The 21,824-nt window shown below is 43.1% G+C and overlaps 1 protein-coding gene across 12 annotated transcripts in view; it reads left to right on the top strand.

Moving 5' to 3' along the window:
• Nucleotides 1-21,824, top strand: part of Ppfibp1 (PPFIB scaffold protein 1) — a 208,844-nt gene that overhangs the window by 95,505 nt on the left and 91,515 nt on the right. For all 12 annotated transcript variants that reach the window (XM_077799329.1, XM_077799328.1, XM_077799335.1 and 9 more), the window contains one exon: nt 15,929-15,997. The gene's annotated coding sequence lies outside the window, so the exon portion shown is untranslated. The remainder of the gene's footprint in view (nt 1-15,928; nt 15,998-21,824) is intronic.

The following is a 21,824-nucleotide window of genomic DNA, read 5'->3' as shown; positions in this document are numbered from 1 at the left end:
TGAGTGCCCGTCAAGTTCCTGGCCCTGTATCCTGCCACTTCTAGCAGCAGTAAGTACGTTTTTAACCCAGCCTTGCTTCATCTATGAAATAGAGATAATGGTGTCTTCTTTGCAGAGTGTTTTGGACTCCAGATGTTGGTGAAGTCAGGGAGCCAGCAGAAGGCGAGGAGGGTGTTTGAGTGAGCCAGTGAAATGGGTTGGCGTTCTCAGAGAGGTGGAGAAGTGAGAAGTGTGGCTGGAAAGAGACTCGTCTGTGACCTTGAGCATGGACAGTATTTGCGGAAGGGCCCCGTCCTTTGATCTCTTCCAGACGTTGAAAATCAGTGTTCCCATGCTGCATTATTCTTTTCTACTACAGACTACTCTGACCCACCGCCGTTTATAGTCCCGTGCTTACATGGTTTTAACTCATTTTTCAAAAAATCAATATTAACCCAAAGATACGGACATTTATCTATCTATCTATCTATCTATCTATCTATCTATCTATCTATCTATCCATCTATCTATCTATCCATCTATCCATCTATCCATCTATTTATGGGGTATGTTAAGCTGGCGAGTTATGTAGCATTCCCTTGTGCTCAGTGTCTGTGCCAGTAAGGGAGGAAGGGAGGGAGGAGCTAAGGAAGTTGAAGTCGAGGAAAGAAAGGCCTTTGAGACTAAACGCTCACGGGCTTTTCCAATGAACAGTGAAGGTGTCTCACAGGCTGGTAGTCCAAGCTGGAAGAGGGCGACCTTTGAGGGAACCTGTGGTGAGCGAGGCAGAGGATGTGCATTGGTAACACAGGGAGAGTCAGCAAGCAGATGGAGTCCAGGCTTCCTCCAAGAAGTTGACCCGTGGGGACAATTTTCAAGACGCTTGCAAAGGAATTTCAGAGAGAACCTTGCAGTGGGTTGAGAGAGGACTTGGCTAAATCAAGGTCTGCTGGGGGGTGGGGGGCGGTTGGGAACAAACCTGTGGTAAAATGACTGCAGTGAGAAAAATAAAAATGGCTCAGTGAGAGTTCACTCCAGATCTCTCTTGGAGAGAGAATCAAGACTAGTGGAGAGACTAGTCTTGATTAGGAACGTGACCTCTGCCACCAGCAAGAAAGAGTATGTATGGAGTGCTTGCTTTGTCTCATTCACTCTCCCAACAACTGTATGAAGTCTGTGGTACCATCTCTCTCGTCTCGTGAATGAAGATAGCCAAGCTTTCGAGTGGTTAATCAGCATTCCCAGCCGTCACCTTCCTGCTCTGTGGGCCATTTAGGCCAGCCACCTTGCAAGAACCAACCAACATGCCAGAACGTGTTAAAATGACATAATAGAATAAGTCTGGTTCCCCACGATCATCAGAACTGCTTTCTGAGTGTCCAAAACACTATCAATTGGAATGAGCTTCCCCTGTGCCTCCCTGTCCGCTGCCACTTGATCTAGACCCAGTAGTTCCACCAAATCCATCCTGCCATGTGGGAGTCTGACAGGTGTCCTGCTGCCTTTGGCAGTGGGGAGATGAGTTGATGATAAGAGAAGATACAATGCATGAGATAATAACACAGATGAGACGAGGGCAAATACAGTAAGATGGGATGTTGGGGGAGAGAAACAGAATGCCTTTTGTTTAGGAATCATACCGCCACCTGAGCGGTTCTGAGAATGCACACCACTCTCTAGACTACATATGTGATTTGAACCTGGGCCCACATTTTATGATGGAAGAGGAGAAAGATGTGAATAACAGCAACATTTTTTATTGGGGGAAAAAACCGTGAATAACAGCAACATTTTTTATTGGGGAAACAATGTGAATAACTACAACATTTTTTTTATTGAGGGTGGGGGGGAAGCCTTAAAACTATGGGGACTATTTGAATAGGGATTGTCAAAACATTTGAAATTCTGAGTATATATAGGGTTTCCTAACTGGGTTGGGGGGTTTGCTGAGGTTGAATTCTCTGGCCTCTAAGGAAGCAGTGCTTCTTTGGTTCAAGCACACCAGGGTCCTTGTAGGCTACGTCAGGGCGCCTTCTCCGCCGCAGGCAGGAGACCATCCGCTTTCTGAACCATCGGACAATGGATCGGACATTCAGACAAGATGTGGTCCCTGAGTGGGACCCCTCCGTTGACTGCCCTGAGGAGACTGAGCGGGTGTCTTCAGTGTCTCTCTCCTGGCTTATCATCTGGCAAGAGAAGGAGGATGAGTTAGAAACGTGTAATGTCAGCAGCAGTGAAGTCAGTATGTGTTCATTTAGGGAAATCCATTTCTTGTTTTCACTTACCCATTTAGCCCAACTGTAACTGTAACCTTTTAAGTACTCATTAATCATGAGACAGTCAGACAGACACACATATACACACACACTTTTGTTTTGTAAATATTATCATTAGTCCTCCTCTTTGTTCCTCCCCCTCCCTTGTGTTCTCTCAGTGCTCCTTGTCATTTTCCTTATACCTCCTTCCCCAGCTCTTTCCCTTGCTGCCGTCCATCTGTCATTGCCCATCTCTATGTGGACTGGGTTCTACCTCTGCTTCACAGCAGGTAGAATAAGTGAGTCCGTGCTATCCATCCAACCTGGCACCCCCACTGGGCCTATCCCTTGCTCTGAAATCGAGGAGCTCCATGCTCACCTCAATAAGTTCATCTCCTCGCCTGGGTGAGATCTCTGGAAGCGGGATGATGTCTTCGGTATCTGGTAGTTTCCACCAGGGCCAGGCCTGACGAGCATCACGTTCTTGACAAGTGAGCTGATCCAACTGGGGAGAGGCACTTGTGGATGCCTCTAGATCCTCATCCACAGCAGAATCAGAAAAGGTTTGATCATCATCGTCGTCGTCGTCATCATTATTGTCATCATCGTTGTTGTCGTCATCGGCATCGGCATGGTGTGTTTGTCATGGTCATCCTGTTTGTCCTGGTCATCATCTTCGTCGCCTTTCAGATCCTCTAGAAATGCATCAAGGTATCTCATTAGACCTTCCAGTTTCCAGAAATTCTGGTATCCCCTCTCCTGTGGGTACTTGACCATCCTTTGGTAGACTCCATGTGGATCTGGAGTAGCTGGTGAGTCTTCGTAGCGGGAGCCCAGATAATCCTCTACGACCTGGACGATGGGCAGCTCACAAAGCTGCTCTGAGTTGTCATAAATTTGTTCTCGCCTTCCCATGGGCAGCCTGCTTCTTTCAGTCACCCATGACTCTTGGACAGGAAAGAAGAAGCAGTAGGAAGAAACGTCTGTAGTCGAGCCTTCAGAGGAGTTACTGTCCGTCCAGTCGATGGTGTCCTCAGAGGGGGTATCGCCTCCAGAGAGGCTCATATTTGATTTGGATTTGTAAAATCCAAAAAGAAGTCTTCCTTGTCAGCGCAGTTGCTGCTGTACGATGTGTCTTTCGTGGTGCGCAAGTCCCAGTTCTGCCTCAATCTGGAAGCTTCAAGAGAAAAAAAACCCTTGACGTAAGATATCGGGAAGAGATCATGCACTTTAGCAATAATTCCCACTCCTCTTTCCGTTCGCAATTCTTGCGCTCTGTCAGAAGCTCATCCTGTGTTTGCACCCCCCCCCCACCCCCAATCAAGGGCAGAAGGAGCAGGCCTTTCTATTTGCAGTGTCTAATAACCCTCTGTACCGAGCGTCTCCTCCTGTTCCCTCTCACACTTTGTCTTGTTTTAGTGGAAAGAGCTACCTGTTATTCAAGATAGTTGAACAAAATTTGAAAAATACAGGAAAGTGTGAGGTTGAAAATAAAAATCTGATGCCTCGATCCAGAGGAAATGAGAATGAGTACTATTCCTAGAAGAATTTGGTGGATTTCCTTATAATCTTTCCTTTTTCTTCACACACACATACTTGTATGAATGTACATTTTACATACATACACACACCCATATACATTTGGAGTCACATCAGTAGAGAGATTATTAAATGATAGCACAGCCAGCAAGAAACCCATGTATGACTGTTGTGTAGTTCTTAACCCTTTTCTTATTAACGCTACTTCAGCCATCACTTATTAATGACCATTAGGTTACATGTTCACGGGTCCTTAACATTGTCTTATTAATGTCAGTCAGTACCTTTTATCTATCAAACTCTGAGTGTCTCTGTCTTCATATTCCTATTTGTTGGATCAGTGGACCAAAGCTCACAAGTCTTACGATACTTGCTACTAAATTTCTTTCTAGAAAGTATGGCTGTGTCAATGCCCATTCCCTCATCATCCAATGGCACCTAAATTCAGTATTTTCCTTTATGTGCCAGGCATGGAAGTGGGGAGAAGCACAGGCACAATGTCTATCCCCCCCACCCCCTACGCGCGTGCACGCACCCGCATACACACACACACACACACACACACACACACACACACACACATACTCACTCACATTGAAGATGAGTCTTGCTGCGCTCTGCGTGCTGCCCACGCAAAGAGATGCTGCCAAACCCAGTGGCATAAACGAGCTGTCTGAAGTCCTTCAGACCCTTCTTCGAAGTGGCTTTAAACATCAACTGTTAGAAGCCTGTGTTCTAAGACTGTTGGCTAACATAGCTACCGTGGCAACAGAGGAACCTGCTGTCATAAGCAAGGAAGGAGTTAAAGGTATACAAACCCAAAAGGACCTATGCCTTTATTTTCAGTTATTTTTTGCATTACTGCGACCAAAATACATATTCAGAACAACTTAGAGGCGATACAGTTTATTTGGGGCTCAGGTTATCAGAGGTGTCAGCATATGAAAGGCCACCTTCTTTGCTCTGGGTCCACATTGAGGCAGCACATCATGGGGACAGGGCCCAGGATAGGAGAGGTACTCTACTGATGATGGGTTAGGAAGCTGACAGAGAGGAAGGGGCCCCAGGAAGAATAGCACTCTCAGGACACCCCTTCAGTGACCCACCACCTCCAGCCATGTCCCACTTGCCTACAGTAACCACTCAGTCGGACTGATGAGGTTGTAGCTCTCATAATCTACTCCTTTTCCTCTGAATATCATTGCAATAGCTTGAGCTTCTAGGGGACACCTCATATCCAGATCATAATATTCTGCCCCTGGTCCCTAATAGCTACTGTCCATTTCACAGATAAAGAAAAAAAAAAAAAAAAAAGAAAGTTCCTTTACAAGAGGCCCATCATTTTAGCAGATCAGCACTGCCAAAAAGTCCCCTCTGAGACTCCAGGCAAGATCTTGACCGAGAGCACGTGTAAAATCAAACCCAAATTTCCTACATCCAGTATGCAGTGGTACAGAATAGATATTCCCCTTTGCAAAGGGAGGAATATGGTTGTGGCAAAATTAACCCAGTGTTGCACACTGGTCACCTGTTTCTGAGAAAATCATCTGGGATACGTGGTTGTAAGATGTTATTTCGAGAGGGCTTTCTCGGCCTTGCCCCTTTAACCTGGCTGGTTGCGTGCACTTGGGCTCCATTTAGCCTTACGTCTCTGTAGCCTCCAGGTTTTCTCAGCAGCCAGTCATGTGATTGGCATCTCTTAATTCCTGGTGTCTCCTTTCCAGCTTGAGCCTCAGCCTTTCAGCTTCACACACGGGCTGCTTAGACGCAATCGGCAGGGCCTCTGGCTCTGCTACACTCTGGCCTCCCAGACCCTTCATTTGAAACCTGGGTAGAATTGTCCATTGCCCCCTAACCTGAGCATCTGCATTCCAGAAGAAGCATTGCCACTTGAGTAAGGCCGAGTTCTGTTGCCAGCTTGCGCAATACGTCAGGCACCTGGGATAATGACTGTTGCAGGTCCTGGGCAGCTGAACATGCTGAAAACAACTTCCCAGTCCCCTCTTTTGAAGCAGGTCACCCACATAATCTCTAAGAAATTTGCTTTCCTATACTCTGGACCTCTGGTGGGTATGGTCTTGCAAATTCCTGAGATGCCCTGCAGGTTTCCCATCCTGTCGTCCCTGTATATATAGTACTTCGCATCTCTTCCAGAGCTCAACAAACACACCTCCTCGGCCCCAGTGATACACACATTTTTCTGGCCAAATGTTGGTTTTTTCCAATGCCCCGTAGCTCTGCTTTCTGCTCCTGATTCTCACAGTAAGCCAGGCTAAAAACTGCCTGCACTGTCCATGGCACTGACTGAATGTTGTGCTGTCTTGAGATTTCCTTTGTCAGATTAGTCCGTCACTATTGAATTCAGCCTCACACAGTTCTCAGGGTGTGGGTGAAAGCTACCTATGCATTTTTAAAATTTTTATTTATCTGCCAGAATATGGCAAATGTGGAAGTGGTTTGCAGGAGCAATTTTGAAAAGGTTAGAGCGACAGGGTGGAAATGCTTCAGAACTCTGTCGTCCAAGCTTAATGGGCAATACCGGTGTGAGCTCAGAAGCCCAGAATGCCAATAGGAACCGGTACCATGCTCACGAAGTTTCAGAAAGCACTGAGTTCCTGTTAGGAACTGGACTACAGTTCTGGAGGGCTGGCATACAGCAGACAGCTTCAAGGCTGTCCGCCCTCTTCTCTGGTTCTACGCCATGGGCTGCTGGTTGTTTGACCACTGTCCCGCGCACTTTCCTTGCTGATGGCATCACAGAATGAAATGGATCTTGACTGACTCACAGCTCCTCAGTGAGGCAGTCTGGCCCCTTTGTCATCCCTTTGCCACCTGGCCCCTGGACATCCCGGTGCAGTATTCAACACAGTCAAGGTAATTACCCCATGCAACGCCTTGCAAAGTTGCGTTTTGGATGTGCAACCCTTTGTGCATGGTGCGAACACTTATGGTCTATTCTCTTAGCGAGATGATAGTGTATGATGTTTGTAAGCATGGCCACCATGCTGTATGCCAGCCCTCCAGAACTTAGTGGTCTGAGGGTACCAGTTTGACAATTTCAGAGAGCAGAGCAGGATAGCATCTCATTTTCAGTCCCCACAGTAGTGGGATCGTCCCTACAATACTCACATCTCTTTGTGAGAACCACTCTATTGGAGGAAAATCATTTGTAGCAGATCTTATGATAAAGGACATCAGTCTGGTGTTCACGGGCGACGGGGGGAGGAAGTGTGTGTGAACATACTGCTTGCAATTCATTTTATTTTCTGTACGTATGTGTATTTTTTTTAATTTTTGAATTTGTTTCAGTTAGCTGTACATGACATTAGAATGCATTCATGCACATTGATAGAGCATACGTAGATGGGATGTAATTTCTCATTTTTCTGGGTGTACATGTTGCAGAATCATATTGGTCATGCAGTCACATATGCATACAGTAATAAGGTCTGTCTCATTCTACTATCTTTCCTTTCCTCACATCCGCTCCCCTTCCCTCCCATCACTTCCCTCTACCTAATCTAAGGGAACACTATTTTTTCCCAGTGGGCCCATACCCCCTGCCTTGTTGTGAATTAGTAGCCACATATTATAGAAAAGATTTGGCCTTTAGTTTTGTGGGATTGGCTCATTTTGCTTAATATGATATTCTCCAACTATAACCATTTACTGGCAAATGCCATAATTTTACTCTTCTTTCAAGGCGAGTAAGATACCATTGAGTACATATACCACATTTTCTTGATCCATTGATTTATTGAGGAACACCTAGGTTGATTCCTCAGAAAATTGGGAACGGAACCATTATTTGACTCAGCTATTTCACTCCTTGGTTTATACCCCAGGACTTAAAATCTGCATAGTATAGTGATGCAGTCACATCAATGTTTATAGCAGCTCAGTTCACAATAGCTAGAGTATGTGTGCGGTTTTGATCGGTCATTCATGTGCTAACTACTATCTTGAATCACCAGTGGTCATGTTGATGTCTTTTTAAATACTGTCTATGTACAGAAGGTCTTTCAACCATTCGGGTTTTTTGGTTTGTTTGTTTGTTTGGTGTGTGTGTGTGTGTGTGTGTGTGTGTGTGTGTGTGTGTAAGTTGTAAATGAACACATATCATTTTAAAATTTATTTTTATGTGGCGCTGAGGATTGAACCCAGTGCCTCACCCATGTGAGGCAGGCGCTCTACCACTGAACTAGGGCCCCAGCCCTCAGCCATTCATTCTGTAAACCAACTATTTCTCCTAGGCATTGCTGGCATGAACCTCTTTTTAGCTTTGGTTGAATTCCTCAGGTTCTATGGCCAGGCTGTTGCGGGGTGGAGCCAGTTCCTTTATTATTACCTAGGTGAGAATTAAATGCCAGTCATTTCAACTTTTGCCAGACATACACAGTTATAGATAGCCTTTCTTCTTTCATTTCTGAAGTTCAGGGTCAGCATACTCCTTACTGAGTCTCATGGCGACTCTTGCAACACCAAATCCAGGCAACCTTTTGAACTCATCCATGTCCCTTCTAGAATATTTTCTGCATTGTTTAAAAACAGTTGAAAAGAAGTGGCCACCACTGTGTACCCACCCGATGAGTGCCCGTCAAGTTCCTGGCCCTGTATCCTGCCACTTCTAGCAGCAGTAAGTACGTTTTTAACCCAGCCTTGCTTCATCTATGAAATAGAGATAATGGTGTCTTCTTTGCAGAGTGTTTTGGACTCCAGATGTTGGTGAAGTCAGGGAGCCAGCAGAAGGCGAGGAGGGTGTTTGAGTGAGCCAGTGAAATGGGTTGGCGTTCTCAGAGAGGTGGAGAAGTGAGAAGTGTGGCTGGAAAGAGACTCGTCTGTGACCTTGAGCATGGACAGTATTTGCGGAAGGGCCCCGTCCTTTGATCTCTTCCAGACGTTGAAAATCAGTGTTCCCATGCTGCATTATTCTTTTCTACTACAGACTACTCTGACCCACCGCCGTTTATAGTCCCGTGCTTACATGGTTTTAACTCATTTTTCAAAAAATCAATATTAACCCAAAGATACGGACATTTTTATCTATCTATCTATCTATCTATCTATCTATCTATCTATCTATCCATCTATCTATCTATCCATCTATCCATCTATCCATCTATTTATGGGGTATGTTAAGCTGGCGAGTTATGTAGCATTCCCTTGTGCTCAGTGTCTGTGCCAGTAAGGGAGGAAGGGAGGGAGGAGCTAAGGAAGTTGAAGTCGAGGAAAGAAAGGCCTTTGAGACTAAACGCTCACGGGCTTTTCCAATGAACAGTGAAGGTGTCTCACAGGCTGGTAGTCCAAGCTGGAAGAGGGCGACCTTTGAGGGAACCTGTGGTGAGCGAGGCAGAGGATGTGCATTGGTAACACAGGGAGAGTCAGCAAGCAGATGGAGTCCAGGCTTCCTCCAAGAAGTTGACCCGTGGGGACAATTTTCAAGACGCTTGCAAAGGAATTTCAGAGAGAACCTTGCAGTGGGTTGAGAGAGGACTTGGCTAAATCAAGGTCTGCTGGGGGGTGGGGGGCGGTTGGGAACAAACCTGTGGTAAAATGACTGCAGTGAGAAAAATAAAAATGGCTCAGTGAGAGTTCACTCCAGATCTCTCTTGGAGAGAGAATCAAGACTAGTGGAGAGACTAGTCTTGATTAGGAACGTGACCTCTGCCACCAGCAAGAAAGAGTATGTATGGAGTGCTTGCTTTGTCTCATTCACTCTCCCAACAACTGTATGAAGTCTGTGGTACCATCTCTCTCGTCTCGTGAATGAAGATAGCCAAGCTTTCGAGTGGTTAATCAGCATTCCCAGCCGTCACCTTCCTGCTCTGTGGGCCATTTAGGCCAGCCACCTTGCAAGAACCAACCAACATGCCAGAACGTGTTAAAATGACATAATAGAATAAGTCTGGTTCCCCACGATCATCAGAACTGCTTTCTGAGTGTCCAAAACACTATCAATTGGAATGAGCTTCCCCTGTGCCTCCCTGTCCGCTGCCACTTGATCTAGACCCAGTAGTTCCACCAAATCCATCCTGCCATGTGGGAGTCTGACAGGTGTCCTGCTGCCTTTGGCAGTGGGGAGATGAGTTGATGATAAGAGAAGATACAATGCATGAGATAATAACACAGATGAGACGAGGGCAAATACAGTAAGATGGGATGTTGGGGGAGAGAAACAGAATGCCTTTTGTTTAGGAATCATACCGCCACCTGAGCGGTTCTGAGAATGCACACCACTCTCTAGACTACATATGTGATTTGAACCTGGGCCCACATTTTATGATGGAAGAGGAGAAAGATGTGAATAACAGCAACATTTTTTATTGGGGGAAAAAACCGTGAATAACAGCAACATTTTTTATTGGGGAAACAATGTGAATAACTACAACATTTTTTTTATTGAGGGTGGGGGGGAAGCCTTAAAACTATGGGGACTATTTGAATAGGGATTGTCAAAACATTTGAAATTCTGAGTATATATAGGGTTTCCTAACTGGGTTGGGGGGTTTGCTGAGGTTGAATTCTCTGGCCTCTAAGGAAGCAGTGCTTCTTTGGTTCAAGCACACCAGGGTCCTTGTAGGCTACGTCAGGGCGCCTTCTCCGCCGCAGGCAGGAGACCATCCGCTTTCTGAACCATCGGACAATGGATCGGACATTCAGACAAGATGTGGTCCCTGAGTGGGACCCCTCCGTTGACTGCCCTGAGGAGACTGAGCGGGTGTCTTCAGTGTCTCTCTCCTGGCTTATCATCTGGCAAGAGAAGGAGGATGAGTTAGAAACGTGTAATGTCAGCAGCAGTGAAGTCAGTATGTGTTCATTTAGGGAAATCCATTTCTTGTTTTCACTTACCCATTTAGCCCAACTGTAACTGTAACCTTTTAAGTACTCATTAATCATGAGACAGTCAGACAGACACACATATACACACACACTTTTGTTTTGTAAATATTATCATTAGTCCTCCTCTTTGTTCCTCCCCCTCCCTTGTGTTCTCTCAGTGCTCCTTGTCATTTTCCTTATACCTCCTTCCCCAGCTCTTTCCCTTGCTGCCGTCCATCTGTCATTGCCCATCTCTATGTGGACTGGGTTCTACCTCTGCTTCACAGCAGGTAGAATAAGTGAGTCCGTGCTATCCATCCAACCTGGCACCCCCACTGGGCCTATCCCTTGCTCTGAAATCGAGGAGCTCCATGCTCACCTCAATAAGTTCATCTCCTCGCCTGGGTGAGATCTCTGGAAGCGGGATGATGTCTTCGGTATCTGGTAGTTTCCACCAGGGCCAGGCCTGACGAGCATCACGTTCTTGACAAGTGAGCTGATCCAACTGGGGAGAGGCACTTGTGGATGCCTCTAGATCCTCATCCACAGCAGAATCAGAAAAGGTTTGATCATCATCGTCGTCGTCGTCATCATTATTGTCATCATCGTTGTTGTCGTCATCGGCATCGGCATGGTCACCGTGTTTGTCATGGTCATCCTGTTTGTCCTGGTCATCATCTTCGTCGCCTTTCAGATCCTCTAGAAATGCATCAAGGTATCTCATTAGACCTTCCAGTTTCCAGAAATTCTGGTATCCCCTCTCCTGTGGGTACTTGACCATCCTTTGGTAGACTCCATGTGGATCTGGAGTAGCTGGTGAGTCTTCGTAGCGGGAGCCCAGATAATCCTCTACGACCTGGACGATGGGCAGCTCACAAAGCTGCTCTGAGTTGTCATAAATTTGTTCTCGCCTTCCCATGGGCAGCCTGCTTCTTTCAGTCACCCATGACTCTTGGACAGGAAAGAAGAAGCAGTAGGAAGAAACGTCTGTAGTCGAGCCTTCAGAGGAGTTACTGTCCGTCCAGTCGATGGTGTCCTCAGAGGGGGTATCGCCTCCAGAGAGGCTCATATTTGATTTGGATTTGTAAAATCCAAAAAGAAGTCTTCCTTGTCAGCGCAGTTGCTGCTGTACGATGTGTCTTTCGTGGTGCGCAAGTCCCAGTTCTGCCTCAATCTGGAAGCTTCAAGAGAAAAAAAACCCTTGACGTAAGATATCGGGAAGAGATCATGCACTTTAGCAATAATTCCCACTCCTCTTTCCGTTCGCAATTCTTGCGCTCTGTCAGAAGCTCATCCTGTGTTTGCACCCCCCCCCCCACCCCCAATCAAGGGCAGAAGGAGCAGGCCTTTCTATTTGCAGTGTCTAATAACCCTCTGTACCGAGCGTCTCCTCCTGTTCCCTCTCACACTTTGTCTTGTTTTAGTGGAAAGAGCTACCTGTTATTCAAGATAGTTGAACAAAATTTGAAAAATACAGGAAAGTGTGAGGTTGAAAATAAAAATCTGATGCCTCGATCCAGAGGAAATGAGAATGAGTACTATTCCTAGAAGAATTTGGTGGATTTCCTTATAATCTTTCCTTTTTCTTCACACACACATACTTGTATGAATGTACATTTTACATACATACACACACCCATATACATTTGGAGTCACATCAGTAGAGAGATTATTAAATGATAGCACAGCCAGCAAGAAACCCATGTATGACTGTTGTGTAGTTCTTAACCCTTTTCTTATTAACGCTACTTCAGCCATCACTTATTAATGACCATTAGGTTACATGTTCACGGGTCCTTAACATTGTCTTATTAATGTCAGTCAGTACCTTTTATCTATCAAACTCTGAGTGTCTCTGTCTTCATATTCCTATTTGTTGGATCAGTGGACCAAAGCTCACAAGTCTTACGATACTTGCTACTAAATTTCTTTCTAGAAAGTATGGCTGTGTCAATGCCCATTCCCTCATCATCCAATGGCACCTAAATTCAGTATTTTCCTTTATGTGCCAGGCATGGAAGTGGGGAGAAGCACAGGCACAATGTCTATCCCCCCCACCCCCTACGCGCGTGCACGCACCCGCATACACACACACACACACACACACACACACATACTCACTCACATTGAAGATGAGTCTTGCTGCGCTCTGCGTGCTGCCCACTCAAAGAGATGCTGCCAAACCCAGTGGCATAAACGAGCTGTCTGAAGTCCTTCAGACCCTTCTTCAAAGTGGCTTTAAACATCAACTGTTAGAAGCCTGTGTTCTAAGACTGTTGGCTAACATAGCTACCGTGGCAACAGAGGAACCTGCTGTCATAAGCAAGGAAGGAGTTAAAGGTATACAAACCCAAAAGGACCTATGCCTTTATTTTCAGTTATTTTTTGCATTACTGCGACCAAAATACATATTCAGAACAACTTAGAGGCGATACAGTTTATTTGGGGCTCAGGTTATCAGAGGTGTCAGCATATGAAAGGCCACCTTCTTTGCTCTGGGTCCACATTGAGGCGGCACATCATGGGGACAGGGCCCAGGATAGGAGAGGTACTCTACTGATGATGGGTTAGGAAGCTGACAGAGAGGAAGGGGCCCCAGGAAGAATAGCACTCTCAGGACACCCCTTCAGTGACCCACCACCTCCAGCTTTGACACATATGTGATATGTTTCTATGTGTCCTCTGCTGGGATCCTAGCATAAGCCTCTCTCTACAAGAAAACTGAATTAAATATTGCTAAGACTTTGCTTATTTTAATTTTGTCTTTGATTTTGGTACAGCTTTGATTCTTATTTTCAAATTCAGTGTTTTGTATTAGTTTATTTTCCTCTGTTTTTCAGATTTATGGATGTGCCTAAATTTTAGTTGTGGAAGGTACATAAGAAGGTATAAAAAACAACCACACATGCAGAGTACTTTTGTAATTTCAAACTCCAGTGGATACACTGGAGGTCATTCCTGGATCTGTCAGTAGGAATCTGGAAGCAAATAATCACTTTATAAATGTTTAGTATGATACTGAAATTGCTGAATGTGCTGTATCAAATTGAATTGGTATATCTTATTTATTACTGGGGCTAAGAAGCAGTTGTCTTAATGTTGTCACTGAAGAGAATACATTGTGGCTAGCAGATTATTGCCTATATGGATCAGGGCTTTTCAGGCTAACTGCTCCCTGCAAAGGTCTCTATACTGTAGGCATTGGCACGGTTGGGTCCCTGTGAGAGGAATGAGGTAAGGATTTGTTCCATGAGTCCCTCTTTGGCAGGTGGATGGCCCAAACTTCTGCTGTACATGTTTGTTTCTTGTCCAGATTTCCCTCTTTTATAAGGATTCTAGTCATGTTGGACTTGGGCCCACTACAGTGGTTTCATTTAACCTAAATGATCTCTTTAAATACTGTTTTAAAAAGGTCACTCTCTGGGGGACTGGGGTTCAGCACTTCAATATACAAATTTTGGAGGAATAGTTGAAACCATATCTCTGTCTATAGACAAGCCTCAACACAGATTAGCCTCAGAAAATCTAGCTATACTTTTTTTGGAATCTTCTATGAATCAAAAAAAGAAACCTGTAAATGAGTTGAATTTTAACCTTTTGCCAGACCCAACAGAGTATTGGCTCTGCAGTCAGCTGTGTTCTTGTTCTTTCTCATTTATTCTATGAATTATTGAGCCCAAAAGTGTTAGAATGAAAACAAATACAAGACTACTCCTTTTCACCCCAAGTCTGTGTCTGACATTCCAAGTTCTGAGGGTTTAAAACAGAGCATGTTGCTCTGTAGTGTATTTTTACTTGACACCTTATTTGAGTTCCACCATTCTTGCCTCATTTTTTGCATGTGCTTTGTTTAGCAGAGTGGTTTTGACATTTATACTCTTTAGTGTTTTGGACTGACTGTCCCAAGAGCTTACAGTTGCCTTTTCTGGCAGTGACTCTGTCAGAGATGTTGAAGGATAGTTTCCTTTTCTCCTCTGGAACCTTCCCAGATTTTGGAAGATTTAGGCATCTGCCAAGCCTCTCTCTCTGTAGCGCCTTGGCTTCTGTCATGCTCATATGCCCCATCTATACTATTACTTTTTTTTGGTGGGAGTGTGTGTGGCAGGGATTTGATTCAGGGGTACTTTACCACTGAGCCACATTCCCAGCCCTTTTTTATTTTTTATTTTGAGACTGTCCTCCTAAATTGCTTAGGACCTTGCTAAATTGCTGAGGCTGCCCTGGAGCTTGTGATCCTCCTGCCTCAGGCTCCTGAGTTGTGGAGATTATAGGGATCATCATTGTGCCCAGATCCCATCTGTACTTTTAAACTTGCCACTCCCTGTTCCCAAGTGTGTGGGTGTTAGTGTGACTACTAAATACCTTAGGCTTTTGTAGCCAGAAGCCAGGTAGAATGAAAGCTTTTTTTCTCTTCTAAATAAGTGAGTTTTGTCTCCCCTCAGGTATATGCCAAATTAACAGCATCTGTTAATAAAACCATCTATCCCTGCAGGAAATTGAATTTAGAGATAATCATAGATAATGCTCTTCCCCTTGGTTATCATTGTCTCCAAACCTCTAACAGTGTGGAAGGAGGCAAAGATCAAGTATCCTTTCCATTTGGTGTGAAAGACTCTAGTAACCTTTATTACTAAGACAAAATAGAATATTAAAACATTTTCATTTGGGCTGGGGATTTGGCTCAAGCAGTAGCGCGCTCACCTGGCATGCGTGCGACCCGGGTTTGATCCTCAGCACCACGTACAAACAAAGATGGTGTGTCTGCTGAAAACTAATAAAATAAAATATTAAAATTCTCTCTCTCTCTCTCTCTCTCTCTCTCTCTCTCTCTATCTATCTATCTCTCTTAAAAAACATTTTCATTTAACAGGATATATATGCATTTTTCTGAAATGCAAGATCAGTTCTCTGTTGCTTCATTACACAGTTAATTCAGCTCTCTTCCTTCCCACCCTCACCCATACTGAATACTTTGTAAATTAGGCTTTCTCCACAGATAGGGAACTCTGGTTAGCTTAGGGATCCCCCTCTGCTTTCTTCCTTCTCTTAAGGAAAGGCACCCATGGGGGAGTTCACATGTGGAACTTGAGTCACCTGACCCCTTACTGATCAAAAGAAATTTACTGGATGAGAGTAGGTTTCTCTGTCAGTGTATAAGGACTGGATTGCTTGGTTAAAACAGGCTTTTCTGCCATTTGCTAGCCATTTGCAAGGAAGTGAGCTACATTTTTAACAAAACTAAAATGCAGGGAGGGGATCAACCATTTCACCCGGTCTGTATTTAAAACAGTTTTTTCTCCACAAGTTCTGCCTCTGACATGTCTCTTTATTTACAGAGCCTGAAGTTATTGGGTGTACCTGAGCAGAGAGGAAGGCCTGGGACCCCTGTGTCCAGAGGAAATCAGGTAACTTGAGATGCTTGCCTAGATTTAGGTAATTCTAGTATCAAGGACCAAAACCCTCCATAAGTTACACTCAGCCTGACAGCCATGTCTTGACTTTCTACTGCAGGAAATCCTGGAGGAGAACAGGGATTCCCACAGAACTGGGTAGCTAGTAGAGGAGCCTCACCTTCCAGCTTCCACCTGGTGAACTAATTTTTCTGGCATCTGGCCTCTTTGAAAGAAAAAAGCCCAGTGGATTCCTTTCAAAATACAGTTTCTGAATTTTCTAAAATACTCTTTCTAGAAGAAATGTAGCAGAGCCTAGATATAAGGATGTTTTCAAAATTTCCACCTACAGACTTGGAACATCAGACCCAGGATAATTTTTTGGTCCTGCACATTAGCCCTGTGAGCTTGTTTTCCAGGACTTATGAACTGCTCTTGGGTGTAGTCTCACCTCCCTCTGGCTGCCAATCTTCTTGAAATAGAAGACCATTGAACTAACTCCTATTTTCTTCTTTTGGGCTGATAATGAACTCACCCTCCCCATACACTTTAATATAGCTCTGTTCCTTGGACCTATATCTCAGGTGTATAGCATCCTATGTGGCTACTTTAGGTCTAATATTTCTTCCTGTCCTTTGGTAACATGGTTTTAGCAAAGATTTATACCAAGCAGCTATTCCCAATTTCCATTCCCATTATGGTAGCAAGACTCCCTTGCCTAAGACTTGTTTAGCTTTTTGAAATTAAGTGTTTTGAAGGTTTATTTTCAACAACTCCACAATGACAGTTGCTATTTATTTATTTAACTTAAACAGAAGAAAACATCCAAGTGCTGATGAAAAGGAGGAAAAGGTGGCATTTGCTAGCTACATGTTAGTTAGTGGAGTGACTGTTTTCTGTTTGTCAGTCTGAGAAACCCATCTTGGTTTGGTTCATAAACCCAATGAGTGAATCATTAATAGGAGAACCAGCCACACAACACTGTTGCTCCTGCAGGCAGATCCGTGTAAGGTCTGGGGCTTGTGGTCCTCAGCTCCAGCAGCTTACCACTTCTTTCCACTCGAGATTTTTAAGGCATCGGCACATTTTACATATCTTAAGATCCTGTTATTCAACTCTATTTCCCAAATCCAGCGAATTTGGCAAGTTATTTAAAAGATTCCTACAATTGCGTGTTTGCAGAAAGATCTGAGAAGCAGAAAATGGTACTCTGACTTTGGCCTAATGAGTAGAGGGTCAAAGATAAACATCAAAAAGACCATAATCATGCATGTAAAGTACATGTCCATACTCAGCAGAGGGGTGGGTAGAACTGGAGGACCAGTTTAACTCCCAATTGTATCATTCCCACAAAATGGGAATAAAAGATGGGAAAAAAAATGATGTCCCCAGGCCAGAATTGGGGACCATCCACATTTCAGTTCCTGCTAGAGTCTTCCCCAGATATCCTGGTGACTTCAGCTGAGACCTAGGCCCTTTCCCCATAGCAGTGGCCAAAGATGTGTCTCCCAGGATAAAAGGTATCAATAGGCAGAGTTTGCACAAAAGAAACAATTTGTAGAGGATATTTAACTTGTCCATACCTGAGCTGATTCTTCTGTAAAAAGAGATCAATAATAATGTTTTCTCTGAATCAGTTGGATGATTACATTTATAAGTTGTTGTTCTTTTTTTCCTCCTTTCCCTCCCTGTCTTCCTTCCCCCTTTTTCCTTTGTCTAACCTTAACTTTATGATTTTGAAGCAGAATATAGAGTAGGATAGTAATTTTTTTTAAATCTAGTTATTTCTGTACCTCCTTCCGCAGATTTTCAGAGCTCTCTTTCAAACGCACATATTGCATATCCCACTGATGAACATTTAGGTTGTTTCTAGTTTTTTGTTTTTATTTGATACCCTTCTCTGCCATTTTGAAGTCATGTGATCTCTTTGAGTGATGCTGATCATTGATGGCATTTTTTAGGTGATGCTTGAATGGCAGCTGAATTAGTGTGGGCTATTGAGCATGAGAGGATGAAGCACAATGTAGGAATTATTTGCTTCAAGAGTATAATTGCCAAGAGTCAGAGTTAGATCTGTAGATTAGAAAGGGTGAAAGGAAAGTGTTTTTAGGTTCAGAATATTTGCCTTATGTGTATTGGTTGAGCAGAATGGAATAGAGAAATGGAAGAGATTGAAGGTATGAGATCAAGGGAGTACTTGTTCAAAGGTCTAGGTTCTGATCAAGAATAAAAGAACAAGGGCTGAGAGTGTAGCCCAGAGGTAAACCATTTGCTTAGCATGCGTGAGGCACCCATTCAATTCCTACACGCAAAACAAAACATACAAACAAGAAGAATAAAAGAGGCAAGTATGTTTACATAGGAACTTTAGACAGTGGAGACTTCCTCAGGATAGGCTATGATATCCTCAGGATGATGAGATATGGAGTAATCTGCTGAGCTTCCGAATGGACAGGAATAGGGATATGTTAGGGGAGTGTTTCATAGGAATTTTTAGAGATAGCTATTATGAGAAATGTGTCTGGGAGGGATCTGATGATGAATCAAAGTATTCTTAAGAAACATCAAGTGTCCAGTCAAGATTAGATACCAGGCATTTGAAGGTGGAACCAACCCAAATTTTCTCTAGGTGTGGTTGGTTCAGTTAAATCAAGACACAATAAGGAGTTTCATGAGGAAAAATAAACCTTTGTATTAGTATACTTGGCAGAAGGCAGAAATTGAAGCATCCTGAGATGAATATAATTCAAAGACATTCACTGCAGATGTCATAAACAGCAAAAATATGAACCCTGAGGTGCTGGGTTTGCGTCTCAGGGGTAGTGCACTTGCCTAGAATGCACAATGCCCTGTGTTTGGTCCCCAGAATACAAAATTCATCCATCCATACATACAGGCTGAGTAACCAGTGTTAAATGGGTGTGCTTGAAAATGGTTACAGTGCCATGACATATAGTTTTCATCTACAAGATCCAAATATTTTCTTCAGGTTTTAGTATGAAGGATGATGGGGTGGTAACTCACCCTGGATGGTGCTTTTATTGTTCCTTTTGCTTCCTTGCTTATTATGCTCAGAATTGAGTATGATCAGTTGCCTCAGTAAAATGGCCATTCCATCATCTGGAATAGCATAGGCCCCTATTCTTGAGTCTGTCCTTTCTCTTAAATCCTATATCAATTTTTGTTAGCTTTTCCAGCAAAGTATACACCATGTGAGAAATGTTGATACCTTGTTAGGTGATGTATTACATAGTTGAATACATTTGTCAGAATTCATTGAATACTACAGTTAAGATCTGTGCATTTCTTTGTAAATTATTAATATATATTATGTATAAATCACATATATTACTATGTGTAGGAAAAAGCATTTTATATTCAGTTCATATATACTTATCTCCCCCCTAGTATATTCACACATATACACAGGCAGGATCTAATCATTTATCATCTGTGCTATCACCATCCTGATCTGAGACACCTCTCATTTCAATTATTGCAATAGTTTGATAATTGTTCTCCATGCTTCTATCTTTACTGCCCTCACAGTGTGTTCTTAGGAGTGATACTCTATTTCAAACAGAATTTGTGTCATGGCATTCCTCAGCTTAATACCCTCCCATGGCTTTTATCTGTGTGACTAAATTAAATTATTGCCATGGCTGTGAGTTCCTAACATCCCACAACCTTACCACTTCCCCTGCTTCCCGCTCTGTGTCCTCTGTGCCTGTGGGTCTGCATTCTCTGCAAATCCTTGGACTATTGACCTTCCAGTCTGCTGACCTCAGATATCAAATACATCAAACTTTTCCTGCTCAGGTTCTTTTCAATTACTGCTATTTCTACCTAGAAGCTTTTCCCAGATAGGAGGCTTTCTCCCTCTTCCTTTAGGACTTTCATCAGTGTCACTTGATCATTGAGGCCTTCCCTGATTTTTGTATTAAAAGTTTTAATTCAGCCAATCTTTTTCTTTACAGAGAGCCAGCACAATGTATATAGTTAGCCAAAATGAGGCTTCAGATCCACTTTCTAGTGGTGTGAGGTCTCCTCTCTGCATCTCAGTCTTATTAGCTATAAGGTGGAAATAAATATTGTGTCATGTAGGGTATTATGAGTATTCAATGAATTGGTGTATGGAAAGTGCTTACACAGTGCCTGATACATAATATACCAATGATATTTCAATCTCCCTTCCTTGTTCTATTATTTTCCTCCAAGCTTTGATCACTCTCTGTGACCTACATATTAAAACTATTGTTTATGGTTTCTTGCCATTGATAAATAGGCTTCATCAGAGCCACAACTTTTCTTTGACTTTTTCTAATTTTCCTCTCTGTTTCTTTTCTTTTTCTCCCTTCATGGCTATACTCTCATTACTTAGAATAGTGATGCTGTATAATAGATAATAAACCCTGTTCATTCAGTGATTTAATGAGAGAGGGGTCTGCATGCTTTCAGGAGGCCAAAGGATAGTTAGGGAAGGAGTGGGATCTTTCTCTGCCTAGGCTGGATGACCAGTGCTTTAGGTGTGGTGGATTACAGTTGCTTACTGCTGCCACAGTGTGGTAGCTGCCAAAGATGTGTGAATAAACAGGTGTGACTGTGTTCCAGTGGAATCTGACCAAAAACAGGCCATAGTTTGTCAACCCTGGAGTTCGGGAATCATTTTTGTCCTTGTTTTACTGATTCTCATTATTCCTGCTTTAAGCCCACTCCCAACTGTAGCAACTTGTGCTTTTCACTCAGAAGTGAAATGGTAATATAACTTGAAAACATTATATTACCCATTATTGCTTGGCCTATTTCCCATTAATTGTACAAAATTTGCATATGCCTACTAATATGTTAATAGTAAATAACAAGTTAAAAACATATTGTACTTTTAACAATATAGTTTCAAGTCAGTTTTCCCCCCTACAACAGCTGAAAACACTAATCTGGACTGATGTTTCTGGCCAGAATCATGTAGGCTGTAAAAATAAAAGAACAAGGAATGTCAGCATTCTACTTACCATAAGGCCAAGAGCAAGAGTGTAACTAACAACCAACTGAAATAAAAACCAACAGAAATTACCTATAGGACAAACAATTTAGTTTTTAAAATTATTTTTAAAAGGTCATTCTCCACAAACCCTTCCTAACCCAGTTTTTGCCATTTCCTCCAATCAGTTTGGTATGCTGGTAAGATTCTTTCTGTTTTTAAAATATAGTGAGTTCTTGACCATAGTTCACGAATACAAACTACAAAACTTTAATATAAAAGATATAGCTTTTATTGCTGTAATTAAGACAAAGTGGGGGGCTGTTTGTAGCTTAGTGGTAGAGCACTTACCTAGCATATGTGAGGCTCTGGGTTTGATCCTCAGCACCAAAAAAATTAAACAAACAAATAAATAAAGGTATTAAAGGTACTATTAACTAATATGTCCATAAATAAAGGTATTAAAGGTACTATTAACTAATATGTTAATAGTGTCCATCTACAACTAAAAAAATTTTTTTTAAAAAGACAAAGTAGATTGAAATCAGTACTATTTTTGGCTGCTGGGGTGCAAAGTATTAGTAGTTCAAGTACATGACTCCAATTGATGTTAATTTCATACAACCAGAAATGGTTTCTCTGTCACCTTCTGATCTTAGCAGTGCATAATTGTCACTAGTGCTAGTTTCTGACTCGCCATTTAATTATTTTCATTATTGTGTCTTTGTGGGAAGAGAGCCGAGCTGTACTTTGCTCCTCAGTTGTTGGGGTCTTCTTGGTTACTATGCTGCCCCTTCTCCATGTCCACAGATGCAGTTTCCAATCAAAGCACTGTGTACGTCTGTGCCCAAGATAGTTGGT

This window comes from Urocitellus parryii, chromosome 5, assembly GCF_045843805.1.
Source record: "Urocitellus parryii isolate mUroPar1 chromosome 5, mUroPar1.hap1, whole genome shotgun sequence".
NCBI lineage: Eukaryota > Metazoa > Chordata > Mammalia > Rodentia > Sciuridae > Urocitellus > Urocitellus parryii.
This window is presented reverse-complemented; position numbering and strand designations above follow the sequence as displayed.